The 22,234-nt window shown below is 31.6% G+C and overlaps 1 long non-coding RNA gene across 4 annotated transcripts in view; it reads left to right on the top strand.

The window, feature by feature from the left end:
- The window catches only part of LOC145069032 (uncharacterized), a 29,235-nt gene extending 8,602 nt beyond the window's left edge, over nucleotides 1–20,633 (top strand). For 2 of the 4 annotated variants that reach the window (XR_013689238.1, XR_013689237.1), the window contains exon 3: nucleotides 4,822–7,373. This is a non-coding gene — a long non-coding RNA (uncharacterized LOC145069032). Of the gene's footprint in view, nucleotides 1–4,821; nucleotides 7,374–11,777; nucleotides 11,987–20,178; nucleotides 20,363–20,457 lie in introns of those variants that run through there. The other 2 variants (XR_013689235.1, XR_013689236.1) reach the window with 2 other exon arrangements.
- Nucleotides 20,634–22,234: the final 1,601 nt, after the last annotated feature.

Below are 22,234 nucleotides of genomic sequence, written 5' to 3'. Positions count from 1 at the left end.
ACTAAATTTATTAACATTCCACAACCTAAGCCTTTAGATTTGAAATGAAGCATAATATTCTCTCCCTTAATTATAGCAAAACAACTTTACAACCCTTACTACTTTGCAAGGTATGACTCTTGTTTTCTATAATTAATATTGCTAACTTGCAATATGTGCCTTAATAGTCATACAATCATAACATTTATGCTCCCACTATCATGATGATTATTATAAAACATAACACTTATGCTCCCACTAGCTTCGACATGTATTCATAAACATCTTAACTTTCAGAAAAACAATGCTAATTGAATTTCTTAAGTTCATGTTTCTAATTCTTAGTGCTTTGATAATCTTTTATCAAGGCTTCTTTAACTTATACACCTTTGCCTTAGATACTTCATATGTGTGTCTAAACAATTGCCAAACCTCACAATTCAAATTATGGAAAGGGATGCCGTAACCATAATTGAATTCGAGAATGCAATTTTACAATCACTATCTTCTTAAAATCTTTCTTAGTGAAAGCATTTCCTCACAATCATTTTCATGAAGGAGGAAATCTTATGACACTTAGATTTGAGCGGTGTATATGTTCCTATCCATGTGAATTTGTCAAAACCAAAGTTTATGACAAATTCAAACTCTTATGGATCGAACTTTCTTGATCTCGATTTCATGCATTATGGTAGCACAGCTGCCCACCATGTCTTCCAAGTAGTTAAGCAGCTCACCCTTTCCTATCAATGTACCTTTCATTGATTAAGGTGCTTTGCCTTTTATGCGTTCAAAATGAGAACTCATAGAACTCACATGCATAATTAACTCGATTGGATTGGTACAGAATCAAAATAATGTCAACACGATAGGTTGTAAACCTCAACTCGTGTGCTAGTGATGATCGATAAGGTTTATTTGATTTGTTCTTGAAACCTTTCAAGACTATTAAGACTCCCACTGACTCCTTGATATATACGATTCTCTTGTCAAAACATTTCTTGACAAACAAATATTCAAGAGTTAGTGTAGCTTTTATCAAAACTCTTCATAAATTGGTACTAGTTGGTCTTTGTCTTATCCATGACATCACAACTTTCCACATTTAATGAAAGTTACAAACCTTCTTAATACTTTTCACTCAATGTCACAATCTTAACTTTAAGACTTGTTATTGGAACGAAGTATGATTGACTTATTGATTTAACCATTTCTTCAATTCTTGATTCCTCTTCTTAGACATACAATTATACTAAGACTCACTTAGAGGATCAATTGAGATATGGTTCTTAATCATTAAGACCTATCATAAAGCATAAACGGTACTCTCCCATCTTCTTAGAATGGAGAAACTTTTATCTCTCTGCCTACTTGATTCTTCTTATTCGTTCTGCTATTGATCTAAACCCTTTAATCAATTCAGAATTATACTTAATCTTGTAAGTATAATCATATTTACTAAACCTTTAGAAAATCATGACGAATACCTCGTTACTCTTGTGGTGAACTTGATCAACACGCAACTTTGTGTACTCGATCTCCTAGTCCTTCACTTGACACTTTGTCAACGAATTAGTCTAATTTCCAAATATGAAATTTCTCATTCATCGTGCAACCAAGTTGCATGATTCCAAATTTCTGTCCAATTGAAACTTGGGCGATGAGAAACTCTCCCTATTTGGTAAATTCTCGACTTTCCATAAATAACATAATAAGAACCAAATCCATTATTTTTAATAATAGAAACATTCAAACATCAATTTTTCATATACGCCATTGCAAGGATGAATAAATAATATAAAATCAAAATTTATTTTATTGCGGAAAAAATTTGTCCTTACAATGCAATTTATTGAAAAACTATGTTAATACAATTTTATTAGCAATCTAATTCTAACTCTAAGTAGTAGCTCAAGAATCTAATCTTCAATAAATGCGATCGAAATCCATTCCTTCACGGTTAAATTCTGCTCACTTCTTCCCTTAAGCTTCCTTTCTTTTCTTCGATCCTACAAAACATCAATTGCAATCTTATCACATTATGTATTAAGAATCTAGAATAGAAGCTTAAAAGAGTTAGTTAATGGATTTTACCTATATTAGAGCCATACGTTTCGACTCTCCCATCTCTTAGATCTCTTAGGTAAATGGGGCAGCTTCGTCTCCAATGCCCTTTCTCTTGGCAATAAAAGCAAATTGACTCTTTTGGAACGTGACATGGAACTACTTCAGACATTGCCTTTCTCTTATGATCAAACTTTTAGATCATAGCATGTCTTTCGTCGCCATTCTCTTTATCCATAGAGGTCTTGAAGGCAGATTCACCAACCAACTTTGCTTTTCTATTGCGCCAAACCATTGCTGATTCAGCAGCAACAAGCATATAGGTGAGATCTATAAGGTTCACGTCGTAGTTCATCATATAGTACTCTCTTACGAACTCACTATATGAGTTAGGAAGTGACTGAAGAACCCGATCAATAGTCATTTCCTCACAGACAACGGATCCCAACATTCTTAACCTATCAATGTGTGACTTCATCCCTAGGACGTGTGCACACACCGACTTGCCTTCATTATGTTTACTTGCCAAAAGGGCTTGAGTGATCTTGAACTTTTCAAGTCTTTGAACTTGTGGGTTAGGGAGAACAATTGGAGGAGGAGGAGGAAGTGAAGCATGATCTCTTGTTCCTCGATCGAATCGTGGAATATCATTTTCATGTGGAATGCTTGTTCCACGAGATTTTGGAAGACCATAGTTGTCGAACTTTGACATCTACAAAACAGGAGAAAACAAATTCAAGTTAGTTGATTGATTGAGTCCTTAGTAAATCACCCAAACGAGATACTAAGGCTAGGACCTAACACAATATTCTACAACTCGGGAGAGGGATGTCGTAACCCTAATTGCAAAATATTTGAAGGTAAGTGAATGACGATTCACTAATTTCCACCACGAAAAACGAAAAAGAATTTAAGTTTTAAATCTATGAAAACTCCTAGATCCTTTGAGATTCATTGAACTTTCAATGGCATGTTTAAATCTCGATATGCCCCTCTTGTTTGTGACTGGGATGTCGAGGATCACAAAGCGGGTGTGAATAACCATGCAAACTTACATGGTGCCATCACATGTTACAATCACCTATTTGATGTGCCGGTAATCCACACACGCTCCACCGAACTATGACAAACATTGAGTCACCCTTTGCTACCTTTTCTTAGAACCATTTAGTGTGCCGGTAAACCACACACACTCCACTAACGTCTTCGCAAGGGCACAAAGTGTAATTTCATGGAATTGCATCAATTCACTTTTGCCTAAGTAACTAAGATTGGGAATTTTATGAAAACATTTAGTTACTTTAATAATTCATTATACTTATAATGGAAGGTTTTGTCCCATCCTACCCGTTCGGCTAACGACCCTCCACTAGTCAAGAGTGCGGTGGGTAAGAGTGGATACCCATTCAATCGCCATTTTATAGGCAATTTCCTTAAACACCCCTTATAGACCAGCTTCGTGAATGAGGCCTACTAACGGTAAGACTGGCTTTTACTCATACATATATATAATGTTAGTCTTTTAATGTTATATATAGTATAGGGTGTATTTTACACTTTCAAAATACTAGGTGGTCTAATTTAATAATTATACTTTTAATTCAATTAAATTGTAAACCTAAACTTTTTATGGATTTATTAAACCTCTTTTAATTATACACCTTAATTAATTAATAAAACCATAATGGTGTGATTTGAACTTTTTCAAAACAATACTAGAGTTTTAGAATTTAACATTCCTAATTAAACTTTTAATCAACTTTTAAATTCCAAAACTCGAGGGCAAGTTTTGAAACATTTCAACACATTAGGGTTTAGAATTTAAATATACATCAAAATTAAACCATTTAATCAAAATTTACATTCCAAAACTTGAGGGCAAGTTTTGAAACCTTTTTCAAAACATTAGGGTTTTAACTATTTAAATTTCAAAACAACAAAACTATTGGGTTCAAATTTAAACTATAAAACCTTAAGGGCAAAATATGAAACATTTCATAACAACAAGGATCAAATAACAAATAATCTAAATTAACATTTAATTACATAATTATCCATATTTGATTTATTTAATGATTTCTTGCAAAACAATTTATCAATTTAGTCAAAATAATTAATCAATTATCACATAAGGAAACAATTATCTTATTAATTGATAAATATCTTCAATTAGATCAAAAATATAGTCATATATATATCAAAAAATCGGATTTATATTGATCTAATATGATAAGGTAACTATCCATAAGCAAAAAACAGCAAGAAATCCCGAAGTACCCTCCATCTGACGAGCTGACTCAACGAGTCAGGCTTGGACTCGGCGAGTCTGCATGGACTCGACGAGTTCAGCCATGGACTTGGCGAGTCCAGCCTCCAGAAACCCAAAAAACGAATTTTCCAGTTATACAATGCATCAATACAATTGAAACCAAACCAGGCTCTGATACCACTGATGGGTTTTTGATCATAAGACATCCTATGTGCTCATACAAACCCTAATGCTTGGATCTTTTGGACCTTGGACGATTTTAAGGATATCCTTATCCTTGAATTCGTCCATCCTTTAACAAGGATAACCATTGCCCTATTTTGTAACTATCACATAATTACAATTCAGCCCCTCTAGTTTAATTAATTACACTTGATCACAAAATTAATTCTTAATTAATTATTGACCAATATTAATTAAACAAATATGATTTCTCCTTCAATATATTATTCTTATAACATATTACTAAATCATAATAACCTCTCTCTTTATTTATTTCTCCAATCAAGTTGCTTTGGTGAAGGCAACCCAAAAGGACCATGCACCATCGGGTCAAGTACATACCAAAATAGTTATGGACTTAGACACTAATCCAACAATAACGACGCTATATCGTTTATTGGAGGTACATAACCGCTCTTTCAAAATAGCATTTACAAATAGAGATGACGCTATTAAAGGCGCTATTGAGTGCTATTTACAACGATACGCATCACCACTATAGAGGCGCTACATCCGGTTTTGCTCTTTCTTTCATATTTCGGCCATTTGGCTACTCCATAGTAACAGGTATGTGTGGTTTCCTTTATTCATTTCCTTTCTATACACACACACACACACTGCAACATACAATGCTTCACAGTTCACGCTTACAAACTCATGACTGTCAAATGTTTCAATCACTTACTGTGAATATGTTAAATGTGAAATGTCATGTTTCCTGTAATCATTTAATGTTCAATGTTTATCTTTCAATGCATCACACTTATGAACTCGTCGGTTTGTGAATTTATGAAGCAATCAATACAATTTTTGAATTTATAAAGCATAGAAACAATCAATCCTTGCTATGAATATGTGATTTAGCCTTTAGGAACATAAATTAGTGAATTTATGAAGTTATGAGTTTAAATTCTTAATTTGTCCATATATCATATATATTTGTGTAATATATAATATTAATATTCTAACATATAAATTCTATACAAATATATAATATAAAATAATAAATTATACATAATATTAAAAAATGCTATACCACCACTATAACCACGATCTCAAATACCAGCTTATAACCGCTTTTGAAATTTTGAACTCGATAATTACATAGTAACCAAGTCATCTATAACAAATTGTATTTAAAAATATAAATTTCAATTATTTATGTAATATCTAGTTAAAATTTGGGGGCCCAAACCATTACGAGGCCCTGCGTCGTTGTCAACTCCCCCGACCCATGGTTTTGGGTCGGACCTAACCACAATAAGTAGAAACCTCGCCGGCAGTTGAACACTTCACAAACAAGTTTTCTTCATCCTCGTCTTTCACGCTATAGAGGTGGCACTGGGTCGACCTGGGTTGGGTTCGGGTTCAACCCATTTATTAATTAGGTTGAAAATATCAACCTAACCTAATATGTTTATTTAAATGGATTGATATTTCCAACCCAATCCATCCTTATAGAAAAATGGGTTGCGGCTGAGTTGACCCATTTATATAGTTATTGATCCAACCTATTAAATAAATAATTAAACTTAGGTTACTTATTTAAAACCAAAAAATTAAATATATTAACTAAAGATTATACTATATAAATCAATTTCAAACATAAATAAATTTTCAAAGTATAAGAAAAGCACAATCATAATTTACAAATTTGATTAAACTGATCAAATAACATAAAAAAATATTTAATTTCAAAAGGGTTTTGGAGAGTGACTAGTATTTTTGGAGATAAGAAAAAGATGAGAATTAAGATTACATTTTTTAAAAACACAAATAATAAAACAACATTTTAATTTATAAATTAATACTTCGATTAATACATGATAATATTCAAATAAATATTAAATTAAACATATATTAAAGTTAAAAGGCCTGATGGGTTTAACAAGGGTTGATAATTTTTACCCAACCTAACATATTTAATTAAATGGGTTAGACAGGTTGACCCATTTAACTTAAATGAGTTGAAAATCTCAACCCAACCTGCTAATTTTGGGTTGGGTTCGGGTTGAGTTGGCGGGTTGGGTCGATTTTTGCCGCTCTATGAGTTGGCATGTGATTTATGTGTGTCGTCATCTGTTGAAGTCATGTTGTACCAAGAAATCTTGTCAACCACCAAGAAGCATGTAAATGATGCACGCCATCTATTGAAGTCATCATACACTAATATAATCTTGTCAACCACCGCCAACCTAAGGGACAACACCGTGTAACAGCCGAAATTCTCAAGGCCTAACTGTGGCGATCATGGTCCTGATTTAAAAGTCTCATTAATAATAGTTAAAACATAATAAATTTAAAAAATTTGAACACTTCAAACAAAAAACTTACCGTATATAATTCCATACACTTGTACAAATACTTGTTCTTTCTGTGTAGAAACACGATAGGAGATACAAGAAGCTAAACAATAGTATTGCCCCTCTCACCACACTTATGCAATTTCCAATGTTTTCTTGTGTGTTTTGGTATCTTTTTGTTTTGTGTTGTTGATGCACAAACAACATCACCACTACCGTCTCTTATCACTGGTACTGACATATAAAAAAATCAACTTAATCTATGGAAAGTTGACACATATGATACGTTAATTAATTATAAAAACAAAACTAAAACCCTGAAAAAATATAAAATTGGTAGAAAGTTACCTGACTCTTTTTAAGTAATGTAGCAATGCCTAAAATAAATCCTTACTGAAGTAGCACTTGGACAAGTACGTGTACCAAAATTAGACGCTCTCTTTAAGTAGTTTAAACACTCATAACATTCAAGGTCCGCTTGGCACTATCAATTAACTTGAACTCCTTGATATTCAATGATGTAATATCCTTCTTGGTTATAGCCATTCATTAACTACGACAAGGCTCAGCGAAGCTTTACACAAATAGTACAATTTTGGATCGTCTCCGCAAGAGCATGGTGGGATGTGAGAACCTCATACCGCAAATAACATCCCCCGATCAGGACTACGGTAAAAATGCTATTTTTATGGCATACTTTTGAGATGGCGATTAGTAGTTGCTTTACACAGATAGTGCACTCCGTGATCGACATGTAGTCACCACATTGGTAGATTATAATGACATATGTGTTTGGTTGGTAAATTTAATTGGCAATGGTTTGATAGAACTTAGTTGTTGATGATTATCTACAGTGGTATTAAGAAGATGTTTATGGTTTTCAACGATAATGGAATCTGTGAAACTATGGATGAATGTTTGGACCGAAAACGAAACCCGAACTGAATTATGACCAACTAAGTTACACGGTTGGTTATCGGGTATGTATTTTATGCTTATTCGGTTTTCGGATTATTCTGTCCGGGTTACCCAAATAACGGTTTAATTGGGCTTAAAGGACCGACCCGAAAATTGATGGATTTTTGGAATATGATATATCAATAGTTAATATATATATATATATATATATATATATATATATATATATATATATATATATATATATATATATATATATTCTTGAACTAGATATAATATTTCTTTATTTGGGTTATTTGGGTTATTTCAGTTCAAAAGTATAGTGTAAATGTTATTTTAGTCCGGATTTTGGTTCCGCCTTTTCATCCAATTTGGGTTATTCGGTCCGGTCCGATTCCAGTCGGTTCCGGCCCAAAGCACATTTGTATGTGAAACTCTAGTATTCACAGTTCATGTTCAAAATATTTGTGAAAAAATCGAAACGAGCAAAACTATTAACCAAGAAAAACGAATAAGTAGAGACATAATAGATAATTATTTTTTATTGAAGACATTTAAGGGCGGTAACGGATCGGGCTGGAAAGTTAACTATGGTCTAATATGCTGAATATAATAAAAAAAGTTAAAAAAAATAAATATTACAAAATAGAATAACATTAAAAGCATCTCCAAATATTATTAAAAGAGAACCCTTAATTCACCAATGAAGTAATCAGGATCGTTGATTGCATTTCAATCATACGTTTTCACCATTAGATCAAATTGCTTACATCATCTTCTTTAAATAGAATTCAAACACAATAAGATTCAATTATAGAATCTTGAATAATTATAGAATCTTTAAATTCAACAATTATATTATCAATTACAACATATCGTTTTATTTATATACTAGATATCAGTTTCTCTAATTAACGTTGTTCCTAATTTAACTTCCTTATTTATAGCTTTTGACTTCAAAATCTAAACCCGTTTAGTTTTTATTTTTTCTTTTTGAAAAAATTCATTAAATAAGCATATAAATAATTCAGTTATCTTTAAAAATTATTAAAAGAGAACTCTTAATTTACCAATGAAGCAATCAGGACCCTTAATTGAATTTCAATTCTATGTTTTCCACCATTAGATCAAATTGGTTACATCATCTTCTTTAAATATAATTCAAACACAATAAGATTCAATTATAGAATCTTTAAATTCAGCAATTATATTATCAATTACCACATATCATTCTATTTATTTACTAGATATCAGTTTCTCTAATTAATATTGTTCCTAATTTGACTCCATTATTTATAGCTTTTGGCTTCAAAATTCAAACCCGTTTAGTTTTTAGTTTTTAGTTTTTTTTTTTTTTTTTTTTTTTTTTTTTTTTTTTTTTTTTTTTTTTTTTGAAAAACCCATTAAATAAGCATATAAATATTTTAGTAATTAACCTATAAAAGCCAATCTAATCCCATTAAATCTGTAAAATATTTAATAGTTAAAATTAAAGTCAATATTATTCATAATTTATCTCTCGGAATATCCCACGTAAAAGAAATCAATTTGAGATAATGGTTTTGAATGTAAAACTTATTAATTAAGAAAGTCAATTAATTTGAAATTTTGACACAATAAAAATGATATTTTTTTTTAGATGAATAACCAAAATTCTCCAAGATGATATCTTAGGATCCCATTTTTTTGAAAGATAATGATTTCCTTATTGGAAAACAACCTATATATACGATTACATTGAAGTTGTTCTTCTTACGATTTTAGATTGAATCCTATGATTTACAGTGTTTCTTCTTTAGCGGTCTTATTCTTTTATTCTTTTTTCCAAGTTCTTTGTTTACCGTGTTCTCCTTCTTCTTCTCCAATCTCTTGTATTTACTCTATTCTTATTACCTCTTATTTCTACTTTATTCCTATTGAGAGGTCATTAATAAAATTATTAATCTACTTTAAGCATATTAGTTTCATTCTTTTAGTTATAAAAAATAAATTATATCCATATATATATATATATATATATATATATATATGTGTGTGTGTGTGTGTGTGTGTGTGTGTTGACCTATGTTTGTTAAGAGAAAGCCATAAAAGTCATTTTAATACATGATGACAAAACTCGTGGACCGGACCAAAAGCAAGATAAATAAGTTTTTTATTATTACACTTCAACTTTCATGAACAAATACATATATGTTGTTTTAAGGTTTTTAAGAACTTTTTTATACATATTATTATACTCTTCAGTTAAATTTTCTAATTTTATTTTACTGAATTTGTTTATATTAATGATTTTAGTTTCAAAATCATCATTCGAGTACAAGACTTTACCGATGTGGTGTTACTTACAATATTTGATCATGATGCAAAGAAACTTCTAGAAAAAACCGCACAAGAGTTGCTTCAAAAGTTTAACGAGATTATCGATATTAACTTCATTTATATAATACTAATTTTTTACTTTTTGTCTATTGATTTTTATAACCTTTTTTTTTAAATTTTTAAGAGGGTATTATGGAGATTTATCCATCTTCTTTGAATGTACTTTTGGATAAAAAAATTGGTGTTCAAAATTCAAGTTTTACATTATAATTTGGAGAACAAAGTTGATGGTTATGCAATCTCAAACTTCACTGTTGATAATACAATCATTATTGAATTGGAAAAAAAAAAATTAACATCAAACATGAAACATTCTTTTACGAAGAATGCTACAAACACTGCACTTATTAAATTTCATTTTTTTTAATATTTCGGTTGATCAACTAACATATTTCTATGTACTAAAAATATAGGCGCCATAATCTGATTTATTTAACGTTTTATTAGCAGAATTCGGATTTCAAGACACGTTAAATTAGAAGGTTTTAAATATAATATAACTAAAACTAATATGTTAAATACTTTAAATTATTATTAACTTCTAGATTGACATATGAATTTATTTTCTACATTTAGGATGTTGTTTCGTTTACTGGTGATAACATCACACCCGCTTTGAATCTTGATAAATGCACTGCAACAAGTCCACTAACTAAATGGACATCCTTTAAAAAAGTGTATGGACATGAATAATTAAAATGCATGATGGAAGATGTTTATGATGTTGATAATTTGACAACAATGTCCTCAAACAAATGACCATCAACATCAATGACATATCGTACTTCTAGAGAAGTCAAGTCAAAATTGTTAATTCCAAAGCAAGAAAAATAATATATGATTTTCATGATTTTGTTTGAGTAGTTGAATGATTTGAATATTATTAATCTCATATTTTGTTTACATACTATTTGGTTTTGGGGTTTGATTTTTGATGACTTTGTTTCATACTATTCATTTTTGGGTTAGAATTTTGATCATTTGAATACATTTTGGGTTTTATGAAATGCTGAATTATTCATCTATTTGTCTTTTTGGTTTAAACTCAGATGAATTTAGAAATTTAATAATATTTTATTCTATTATTTCGTTTGAATGTAAATTTGTCAACATTGTTATAATGTTATTCATTACAACTTCAATATAAATATTAGAAAACTACCATTTTTTATGAAACTCTAAACTTTTATTAATTTTGTAACTGTTCTGAAACAATTATTAATAAATCCTTGTGAAATTATTCATAAATTTATTAGTAAATATTTACCATTAAAATATTATTATTTTTATATATTAATGATATTCTATAATTTTATAGATTCAAATAATAAAACTCATTACAATGATGCTAAAGGGAGGCGAAGACTAAGACGTTTATATTTACAATATAAAAGATTGAATTCTATGTCTAAAGAGAAACTTTATTTCATCATCTAAAGAAATAAATAATTTTGATTGTGTTTCACTTATACATTTTCCATCCTTAGATCAAATTGGTTATGCCATCTTGACCAAATTAAAATATTTGAATTTGATGTTTATAGTTATGACAATGCTCTTTAACTGTAATCTTTATCGAATTTCTTTGCAAAATTTAACGTTGTTGGTACATATAACAACTTATTTTGTTTTTGATTTTATAGGGCCAATATGAAAAGAATCATATGAGCCTTCATGGGGGTTGGTACATCGAACAAAGTTAATTCATAAAGCTACTACGCAACATGTTTTAATCAAAAAGTCACATCTTGTCGTGATAAAACAAAGATCACATGGATCATTCATGTTAAAAATTATTGTATTAAAAAAACAAATTGTTCTAATATAAATATTAAATAATTTTATTTAATAAGTTTGGTCCAAAAACTGTAAAAATGAATATAACTAACATTTTTATTAAAATTACTCTTAAGACAATATCACCTATTAATGTAATATGTATTTAATTTATGTTTCCCGCGTTTAACGTGGGTCATAGTCTAGTATAGTATAAAAAATGGGTTTGGCAACCGTCTTTTAAAGTTAATAATAAAATTGCGTTTTTGTTTTCGATTACAATCATATTATATTTTATTTTTATTTTAAAAGCTAAAAGAATATAAATGAAATTGCAGTTAATATATTAACTGAATGACATTATAATTATCTTATAATACATATAAATATATTATTAAATATATTATAAACGAAGAATAATTAAATATTATAACTAAAATAATTAGATGGTCTTTTGATGAGTAATTAGTTTAGGCAATTACTTTTATTTTATATAGTAACATATAATAATAAAACTATTCGTAAAATAAAAATAAACATAACTATTACTATGTACGGGATAATATAAACTAGAATGACCATTTTAACTTTTTTAATTCAAATTTGTATTATTTTAAATTATAAAATCCATTTTTATTTTCTAAACATTGAATATGTTATTAATGATTTGTTATAAATATGATTTATCCGTAGGCTTAGACTTATGTGTAATTAAATAAGTTATTTTGGAATCAAAGTATGCATTAGGCTTAGACTTTTATGTAATCAAATGAGTTAGTTTGGAATCAAAAGATTAATTGAAGAGCCCCTATCAAAAGTTATGAATGATAACTTGAATTTCAACTTTGAAGACTATCAAAAATTAGTTTGTAATCAAAAGTTATGAATGATAACTTGAATTTCAACTTTGAAGACTACCATAACCACTCTTCAATGAATATTTTTATTCCAAAATATCTCATTTGATTACACATAAGCCTAAGCCTATTGATAAATAAATCATATTTATAACAAATCATTAATAACTTTATTGAATGTTTATAAAAGAAATTGCTTTTATCATTTGAAATCATACAAACTTGAAATAACGAAATTAAAGTTGTCTATTTAATTTATATTATCCCCTTTATAGTAATAGTTATGTTTATTTTTATTTTACAAATGGCTTTAATATTATATGTTACTATATAAATGTAATTTTCTAAAATAATTATTCATCAAAAGGCCATCATATTATTTTTGTTATAATATTTGATAATTATTTGTTTTATAATACATTTAATAATATATTTGCATGTATTATAAATTAATTATAATGTCATTAAGTTCATATTATAAAATGTAATTTTATTTATATATTTCTAGTTTTTAAAATAAAATGTAACCATAGTCGAAAACAACACGTAATTTTATTTTTAACCTTAAACAACAACATATTTTTATTCATTGCCTAACATATTTTTTATATTCTATGTTTTTAATGTTATTCTATTTTGTAATATTTAATTTTTTAAAACTTTTTTATTATATTAATCATATTGGACCACAGTTAACTTTCCAGTTGGATCCGTCACCGCCCCTAAATGCCTTCCGTAAAAAGTCATCTATTCCGTCTCCACTTATTCGTTTCTTTGGTTACTTGTTTCACCCCTTCCGATTTTTTCACAAATATTGTGAACATGAACTGTAATTACTAGAGTTTCATAGATTCCACCATCGCCGAAAACCTTAAACATCTTCTTAATACCCTCGTCTATAATCATCAACAAGTAAGTTTTATCAAACCACTATCAATAAAATTCACCAACCAAACACATTTGTCACTGGACGCTACCAATATGTTGGCTACCATTCGACCATGGAGTGCATTATCCGTATAAAGCAACTACTAATCACCATCTCAAAAGTACGCCATAAAAATAACATTTTTTTCAAAGTCCTGCTCGGGGGATGTTACTTGTAGTATAAGGCTCTTGCATTCCACCATGCGTTTGCGGAGACGATATTGAATTGTGGTGTGAATTCCGTTAGTGGTGATTGGTTCAACACAAAGCTTTAATGGGCCTTGTTGTAGTTAATGAATGACGTTAACCAAGAGGGATATTACACCATTGAATATCAAGTATCAAGGAGTTCAGATGGATGGATAACGTCAAGCGTACATTGAACGTTATGAGTGTTTAAACTACATAAATAGTGCATCCTATTTGGTACACGTAATTGTCCAAACGCTACCTCAATCGGGGTTTATTTTAGGCACTCCTACATTACTTAAAAAGAGTTAGGTAACTTTTCTACCAATTCTGTATTTTTTTTACGGGTTTAGTTTTGTTTTTATAATTAATTAAAGTATCATATGTGTTAAATTTCTATAGATTAAGTTGACGTTTTCAAATGTTGGGTGGGTGATAGGAGACTGTAGTGGCGATGTTTTTCTGTGCTAGCAGCACATAACGAAAACACAATGAAAACATAAAGAAAAACATTGGCAATTGTTATAAATCTAGTGGGTGAGAAATTTTATTGTTTAGCTTTTTGTATCTCCTATCGCGTTTGTACAAAGAAAGAACAAGTATTTTGAAAGTGTATGCAATTATATACGCGAAGTTTTTTGTTTGGAGTGATCATTTTTTTAAAATTTATTATGATTTAACTATTATTAACGAGACTTTTAAATCAAGACCATGATCGATAGAGTTAGGGCCTTGAGAATTCCGGATGTTACATGGTGTTGTCTCTTAGGTTAGGGGTGATTGACAAGATTATTTGGTTGCATGACGACTTCAACTAATAACGAGGCGCATCAATGATCATATGTTTGGTGGTGGTTGACAATTTTTTTTGGCGCATGACGACTTCAACCGATGACGATGCACATCAATCACATGTCATATCTGTAGCGTGAAAGACGATGACGAAGAACACTTGTTTGTGGAGTGTTCAACAAATCAAGAGATTGTGCTTCTTGTGGTTAGGTCCAACCTAATTGGGAGGGAGGGGGGGGGGGGAATGGTTTGGTGCCCTAAATTTTAAACCCCCCTCCCCCCCCACCCCCCCCCCCCCCCCCCACACACACACATATATATATATATATATATATTATATATATATTATATATATATATATATATATATATATATATATATATATATATATATATATATATATATATATATATATATATATATATATATATATAACTGAAATTTATATTTTTAAATACAAGTTGTAGATGAGTTAATTATGACATTTGATATTTAGTGAATAGTCTAACCTAGGTTCAATTCCTTATCCTACTTTTTTTTCTACGATCCCTTAAATTACAATATAATAACATAAGAAGCTTTTCTTATAAATGAAAGCTTATGTAATTGGAAAAATGTTATATTAGCCCATCAAATGTTTTGTGTTTGTTTTAAAAGCTCATCGATTTTTTTTTTGCACATTAACAAAATAAACTCAAAGTTGACCATTTTAAAAAGTCCTTACACCCTTGATAAATGGTGTCCTCGCCAAATCATCAATAAATGGTTATGTGGATCCCAACTCACTGCTTACGTGGCAGATGAGTGTGGTCCACTGTACAACCCTTGGTCCCCAAGGATTACCACGTCTTCGATGGCCCGGTATATAAGAAAAGCGATACCTTAATAGATCAATATGCACCACTTTGTTACCCTTTCCCTTATTCAAACCACTTCCACCTCCATTTTCAGCCTTTTTCTTTTTAACCTGAAATTTTGGGGGCCTTGCCACTGCAGTACAAGTTGACTTGTTGCGCCCTGCCTGTTTACGAAGACCACATACAATCCTTTTGCCTGACTTTGATACTCAGTGAGATCCACTAACCTCTGTACTACACCTCCTCCTCTTAAAAGTAGGTCTCCTTGACATCTTCCTTTTTAGTGGTGGTAATGGTGCTATGTAGTCTGTTGTGGGCCACATTGCACTCCCATTTATACTTCCTATTGAGTATTTGTAAGTGTTCATGTATGTGCAAGCATGATATTAAGGATCAACAAAGGCCTCCACATTTTTGTTTACATAAGAAATGGCTGCCACTGAATGGACACAACCATACTTATTCAGTTGCCATATCCTACAAGTACATGTTTTCTTTTCCAAATCAACAACATATGACTCTCCTATGTTTCTTGTTTCAAATGTATTCAGTCCACTAGAAATCACTTGCCAGTACCTACAAATAAACATAGTTACAATGAGCTACTATGGTTGAAAAATAATGACAAAGAAGAATAAACCTTTGTTGGATCTTCAGTTCATTTATGGAAAGCCTTATGTTTGGACATACATCAAAATGTCCCCATCCACTACCTTTTTATTTCAAAATACACATTCTCTGCATCACATATAATCTAATATCCTCTAGCATAGTAATAGTTGGCTTCTTCCTAGCATCCAATATAAACATTGTTAAAGCTTTCAGACAACCCATTTTCAACATCACACCCCTTTCCTATTTGAAAAAATGCTCTGGACCATGACTTTGGATCACTTCCCATAAGATGCACATATGCAGTAGGGCTAATCATTTGAATCTCTTTCATTGCAGAATTGAAAAGAGGTTCAATTGATGCCTTACAAGCCTTCCGAAACAATGTTCGAAACAATGTCTCTTATTGAGCACCAAGATATTTCTTCTTGAAGTTGGACAAAACATGCCTGACATATTGCCTATGTTCTACCTCTCGGAATAGATCATTCACAACTTCAATTATCCCCTGCATTTACATCATAAGGACATTTAGAAATAGATCATATATGAAACACATAAAACATGGCATAATGAACACAAACATAACTTATGTTAATTTGATATTAATGTCTTGCCATACTCACCTTCAAGATGCAGATCTTTTTTGCAGATTTTTACAGAAACCATTTCCAATTGTCTTTATTTTCAACACTAACCAGTACACATTCCTTTTAAAAAAACACCCATCCAAGTTTATAATCCCTCTACATCCACTTCTCCAACCCCGTTTTAGTGCATAAAACATATATACATCTTGCTAATGTAAGTTTTCCCATCGGCATAGTGTTCACAAATAACTTGACAATTGACCCTGGATTAAACCTTCTTATCTCCTCACAATAGGACCACAACTTTGCATAATATTCCACTATGGTACCTTCAAAAAAAGACACTGCATGTTTCTTAGCTCTCTTACATTGTCCCATACTAACCTCTATGCCAAATTTAGTCTTTACTTCCTCTTTTAGCATCCTAATATTGAATTTTTGATTCTCAAGAACTTCCCTGGTTAAATGAATACCAATACATCTATAATTAACAACTGACCCTAACTTAATGTTCTTGGCACAATTATGCTCATTGATAAGGGACTTGATTTGGAATGAGTGCTCCTCACTCATTCATGACGCCCGAGCCCAAATGTGCATTCACCATCACAACACTTAACTAATAACCTTTTACTGTCAGTTTTTCATAGTACATTTGATACCCATTGGCTACAACATAAATACAAAGCATGAATTTCGATTGTTTAGGGTTGGTGAACCTCATACCTAGAATTGGCAACCGCTTCTTCCAAGGTATGTCTTTATTAAACATTGGTTTTTCTTTCACATCTAGGACATTGCCATCTTCATCATCTTTTGGATTTCACCTTCTATGGCATCCTCAGTTCCATTTGTTTGACTTACTCCTTCATAGGTTACTCCTTCCATGTTGCTCTATTGTGGACTCATGAACTCAGTTAGGTCGTTAGCTTCTTCCCTTTCGATTGACATGTGTGACATCCCCATTTTCACGGCCAGAAAAGACCAATTTGTTTATGCTTTGTTTTGAAAATCATAGTAACCTTTTATTGAAAAGTGTTGCGGAATTTGTTCCCATAAGAAAATATGATAAAGAATTATCAAAGCATTTCCGAAGAAATGTATTTCATTATATTAAAACCTCGGGATGTCATTGTTAATACAGATCAAAAGCATAAACAGTACAACATAGACTTTACTATATTTATTTATATCTATTGGCCTATAATCCATAATCCCTCATCCAGTAATCCAACTATGCTCTTGTGTCACTACCTATAATACAAGAAACTGAGTGGGTCAGACTTGGGAGCCTGATGAGCACATAGGTTTTTCAACCCACAATAAATAAATTTATTAATTTCATCAAACCAAACAACCCGATTACCTATTCTCCTTATTCTCACTTTACGTCCCTAGAACATCTATTATAGGGGACCTAGCCAAAGGATTATCATCGGGTTGGACACTACTACTAAGGGGGTTCCTCAGCAATAAATGTCCTTAAGGCAGCCATGAGGGGGATGGAGTACACCGGTGAACACATCGTTCACAAACACCTACTGGCTGCGAGCCTACCAGCGTTCCACTGGACTGTCTAGAAAAGTCTGTGGTCATCATCTATACTCTGCTAGATGATTGGATCATCATCAGCGTCAAGGTCTCTCATCATTTTATTTCATCACACACCAATTATTTCATATAACCATGTTTTACCCAACATATTTGTAAATATAAAATACATATACATTTCAGATATGGAGAAAAGGTTTAGATCTGAAAAAAAAATACATATACAGTTTATATCTGAAGAAAAAAGTTTAGATCTGACAAAAAAACATAGTTTAAATCTTTCACCCAACATAGATATCAAGATATAAAATACATATACAATTTAGATCTGAATAACAAAATTTAAAACTTTCACCCAACATAGACGTCAAGATAAACAGATAATATGCGCACAAAGCACGTAATTTATATAAAATACTTCATATCTATGTGTATGATGAAAGTAACTATACACTCACTTGATAAGGTGGTGATTCCAACTTGAACAGCGCTTCGCTTTTTAAAAAATTGATTTCCTTTGACGAAACCTGAAGGTTTGTTTGAAAATCGGGTTATGCGCGGGTAGAGTTTCAAACCAAAAAACTTTTTTTTCTCAAAGCCTCTGGGGGCTCCGGGGCTTTTTTCTAGTGCTAGGGAAGTTTCCTAGGCTTTTGGGGTTTAGGGAGGCTAGAGAGAGAAAGAAGTGTGAAATAGTGTGAGAAAGAAGGGCTACCTCGCATCTTATTTATAGTTGGAGGCTACTGACTATGTTGCGCGTACCTTCGGTGGTACGCTGGGCATTCCTTGGAACGCTGCACGTACGAGGGTATGCAGCGCGTTCATACGTCGACGTGTCAAACTTTGCATGGTGCATCGTGGCTTCTTCCGGACCGAGCAATGCGAGATCTTCGGGCGTATGGGCTTTGTATGCGGGGCGTACTTTGGTACGCAAGGCGTCTGACTATAAGCGAGGAGTAGTCCTTGCACCAACCTCGCATTTTACACCTTCGACTTCTAAAATTCGTAACGTTGCATACGAGCTCTGTTTTCGACGTTATTTATATCCACATGTAGGTGGGACTGTACTCTACAACTTTCGTTTAGATTTCGTCAGCTAATTTTGAATTTATTTTTAAAATTATATTTTTAACATGCGAGAAAGGAAAAATCCGCTAAAAATCATAACTTCGTCATCCGACGTCCATTTTCATCCATCTTTTTACCGATAAACTACTATTAACAAGAACTTCGATTTTCGTTTAGGTTGTGCCAGCGAAAAATCGGTCGGTCTAATATTTGAAATTGGGGTTGTATACTGCTAAGCCGAAACTTGGAAAAATCATAACTTCCTTATACGAAGTCAGATTTGGGCGTTCTTTTTATGCACGCTCTCGGTTTAACATATGCTATGACTTTTATTTAGATCGCTAAGGCTAAAAAGTACTTTATCGTAAACTCACTTTTTACGTCACATAGTGTCGTGCCGATTTTGTCGCGAAACTTCGATAGGCCATAACTTTTTCGTTATAACTCGGATTTCGGCGTTCTTTATATCTCCAGAATCCTTGTCACGACCACTACATCTTTCTTTATATATATATATATATATATATATATATATATATATCAGGTTTATCTAATATTTTATTTTTGATGCTTATTTTTATTATATCTTTATAAATAAGTATATAAGCACACAAAATCACATAATTCACATAATATTCAAATAATTCTTCTTTATTACTTCAAAATGAGTTACAATGGTTGACCTTCACTATTAAATCATTATACTAATGCGTAGCCCAGAAACACGGGCGTTACAATTCTCTCACCCTTAAAATGATTCCGTCCCATAATCATGCATCAGCAAACAGATGTGGATAGCGACTCATCATGTCACTTTTTGTCTCCCAGATGAGGTTTGGTCCATTCGTATGTTTTCAACGCACAAGCACTAAGTCTGAGATTGTCCCGTGTACTATTCCAAGAGAGTGTGTTTGTTTCTATTGCCAAGAGAAGGGGCATTGGTTGCGAAGCTGCCATATCTACCTGAAGGATCGCAAGGATGGTAAAGTCAAAATGTATGACTCTACTTCAGGTAAATCTATTATCTAACTCTATTAAGTTCCTATTTATAATATTATTAATACATGATGTGATAAGATTGCATTTTGATGTTTTGTATGATCAAAGAAAAGAAAGAAAGCTTAAAGGAAGAGTAAGCTGAGTCTGATCGCGAAGAGATGGATTTCGATCACATGGTTCGACGATCAGATTTTTGAGCTGTTACTTAAGAGTTATGATAGATTACTTAGGAATAGATAGCAACATAGTTTTCATTTGTAATTGCATTGTAAGGACGATTTTTTCCGCACCTTTTAATAAATAAAGAGATTTTGATTTTATCTTATTATAAGTTTCCTTGCAATGGCATTTGTGAAAATTGTTGTTTATATGTTTCTATTAATAGTAATGTTGATAATGGTTTGATTCTTAGCTATATCAATTGTGGTAGTGTCGTAATTTTATAAGTAATGAAAGATTCTCATCGCCCAAGTTTCAATTGGACAGTAATGTGGAATCATATGATTTGAATCATGTGATGTATGAAAATCTTGGTACTCAGGAAAATTGGGACTAATTCCTTGTTTACATAAGTATGCATGTCAAGTGAAAGATAGAAGGATCTAGTACACATTGATGTGAATTGGTCAGATCCACCACAAACGACGATAGAGTTTATTTGTCATGATTTACTAAAAGCTCAGTAAATATGATTATGCTTACAAGATTAAGTATAATTCTGATACTTTGAAAAGATTCAAATTATAACAGAACGAATAAGCGTGTGTTTAGCAGGATCTGAATTTTTAAGAGGTCTGAATTTCTAAGAGGGTCTGAATTTTTAAGATCTGAATTTTAACATGTTGTTTGGTTGGAACCTCTGAATTGTAAAAATGCCCATTTTACCCTTATGTATAATTTTTTGTTAAATTCAAAAGTAAACACAAATCCAAATCAAACCATTCCTATTAGTTTCATCTTGTTATTTAATTCTATCAAGTAACTTCCAAAAGTTTAAAAAAATTCATGATTTGACAATAATATAAGTAACAAAAAGAAGAAAAAAGATCAAAGTCAGCTCCAAAGTATGATCTTGGAATCCAATGTTGACCCATTGATCATGGGTTTACCAATTTGATTGTCAATATCCATTTGCTCCAAGATTGTTGATATCAATATGCAATTAATGGAACTTGTAAACTACCACAAATACCTATTAAAAGATGTTGATGTTATAACACAAGTTCTATTCCCCAACCTTATTCATCCAGCTGCCATCAAATTAAAGCAAAGAAAGTATGGATTTTGGTTGATTTCCTCTACTAAACCCCCGATATACAAAAATTGCCATCATTAATTACATCCATCATCTCCATCACATAAATCCTTGTTGATCCGTCTCTTTGATTAAAAATGCAGTACAGGGGCAAGAAGGAGAAGAAGAGTATCCATGTTCTTGTCCTATTTTTGACCCGCAATTCCGATTAGAGTAGATGGAGGCTAGAGGGTGGCTATTTCAAAAAGAAAATCGAAAAAAGAACACCAATTTCTGAAAATGATTACCAAGAATAGAAGGTGGAGACGATGGTCTGCATGAGTTGATTATCTCCCCTACTCAATCGACGGTGGCCGACTGTGGGCGGTGGGAACTGGTGCTTCTGAGACGTCGGAGATGCAGGAAGAAGAGAGGGAGGGGTGGAGACTGGTGTTCATTGGATGTAAAAAGAGAACCAAGGAAGGAACTGGGTTAGGGCAAAAAGGGAAGGTGTCTTTTTTTTCTCTTTCAGATGTGATGAGAAGTCTGACCGAATAAGTGATATTTTTCAGATTAAGATGCTAAAATAATATGTAAACAAACACTCTTAAGCATACAGATTCAGACTTGCCTCCCATTAAGTGGCAATAA

Source organism: Lactuca serriola, chromosome 8 (assembly GCF_051521515.1).
Source record: "Lactuca serriola cultivar US96UC23 chromosome 8, Lser_US96UC23_V15, whole genome shotgun sequence".
In the NCBI taxonomy this organism is placed as follows: Eukaryota; Viridiplantae; Streptophyta; class Magnoliopsida; order Asterales; family Asteraceae; genus Lactuca; species Lactuca serriola.
The sequence above is the reverse complement of the archived record's forward strand: the minus strand, read 5'-3'. Positions and strand labels throughout refer to the sequence as shown.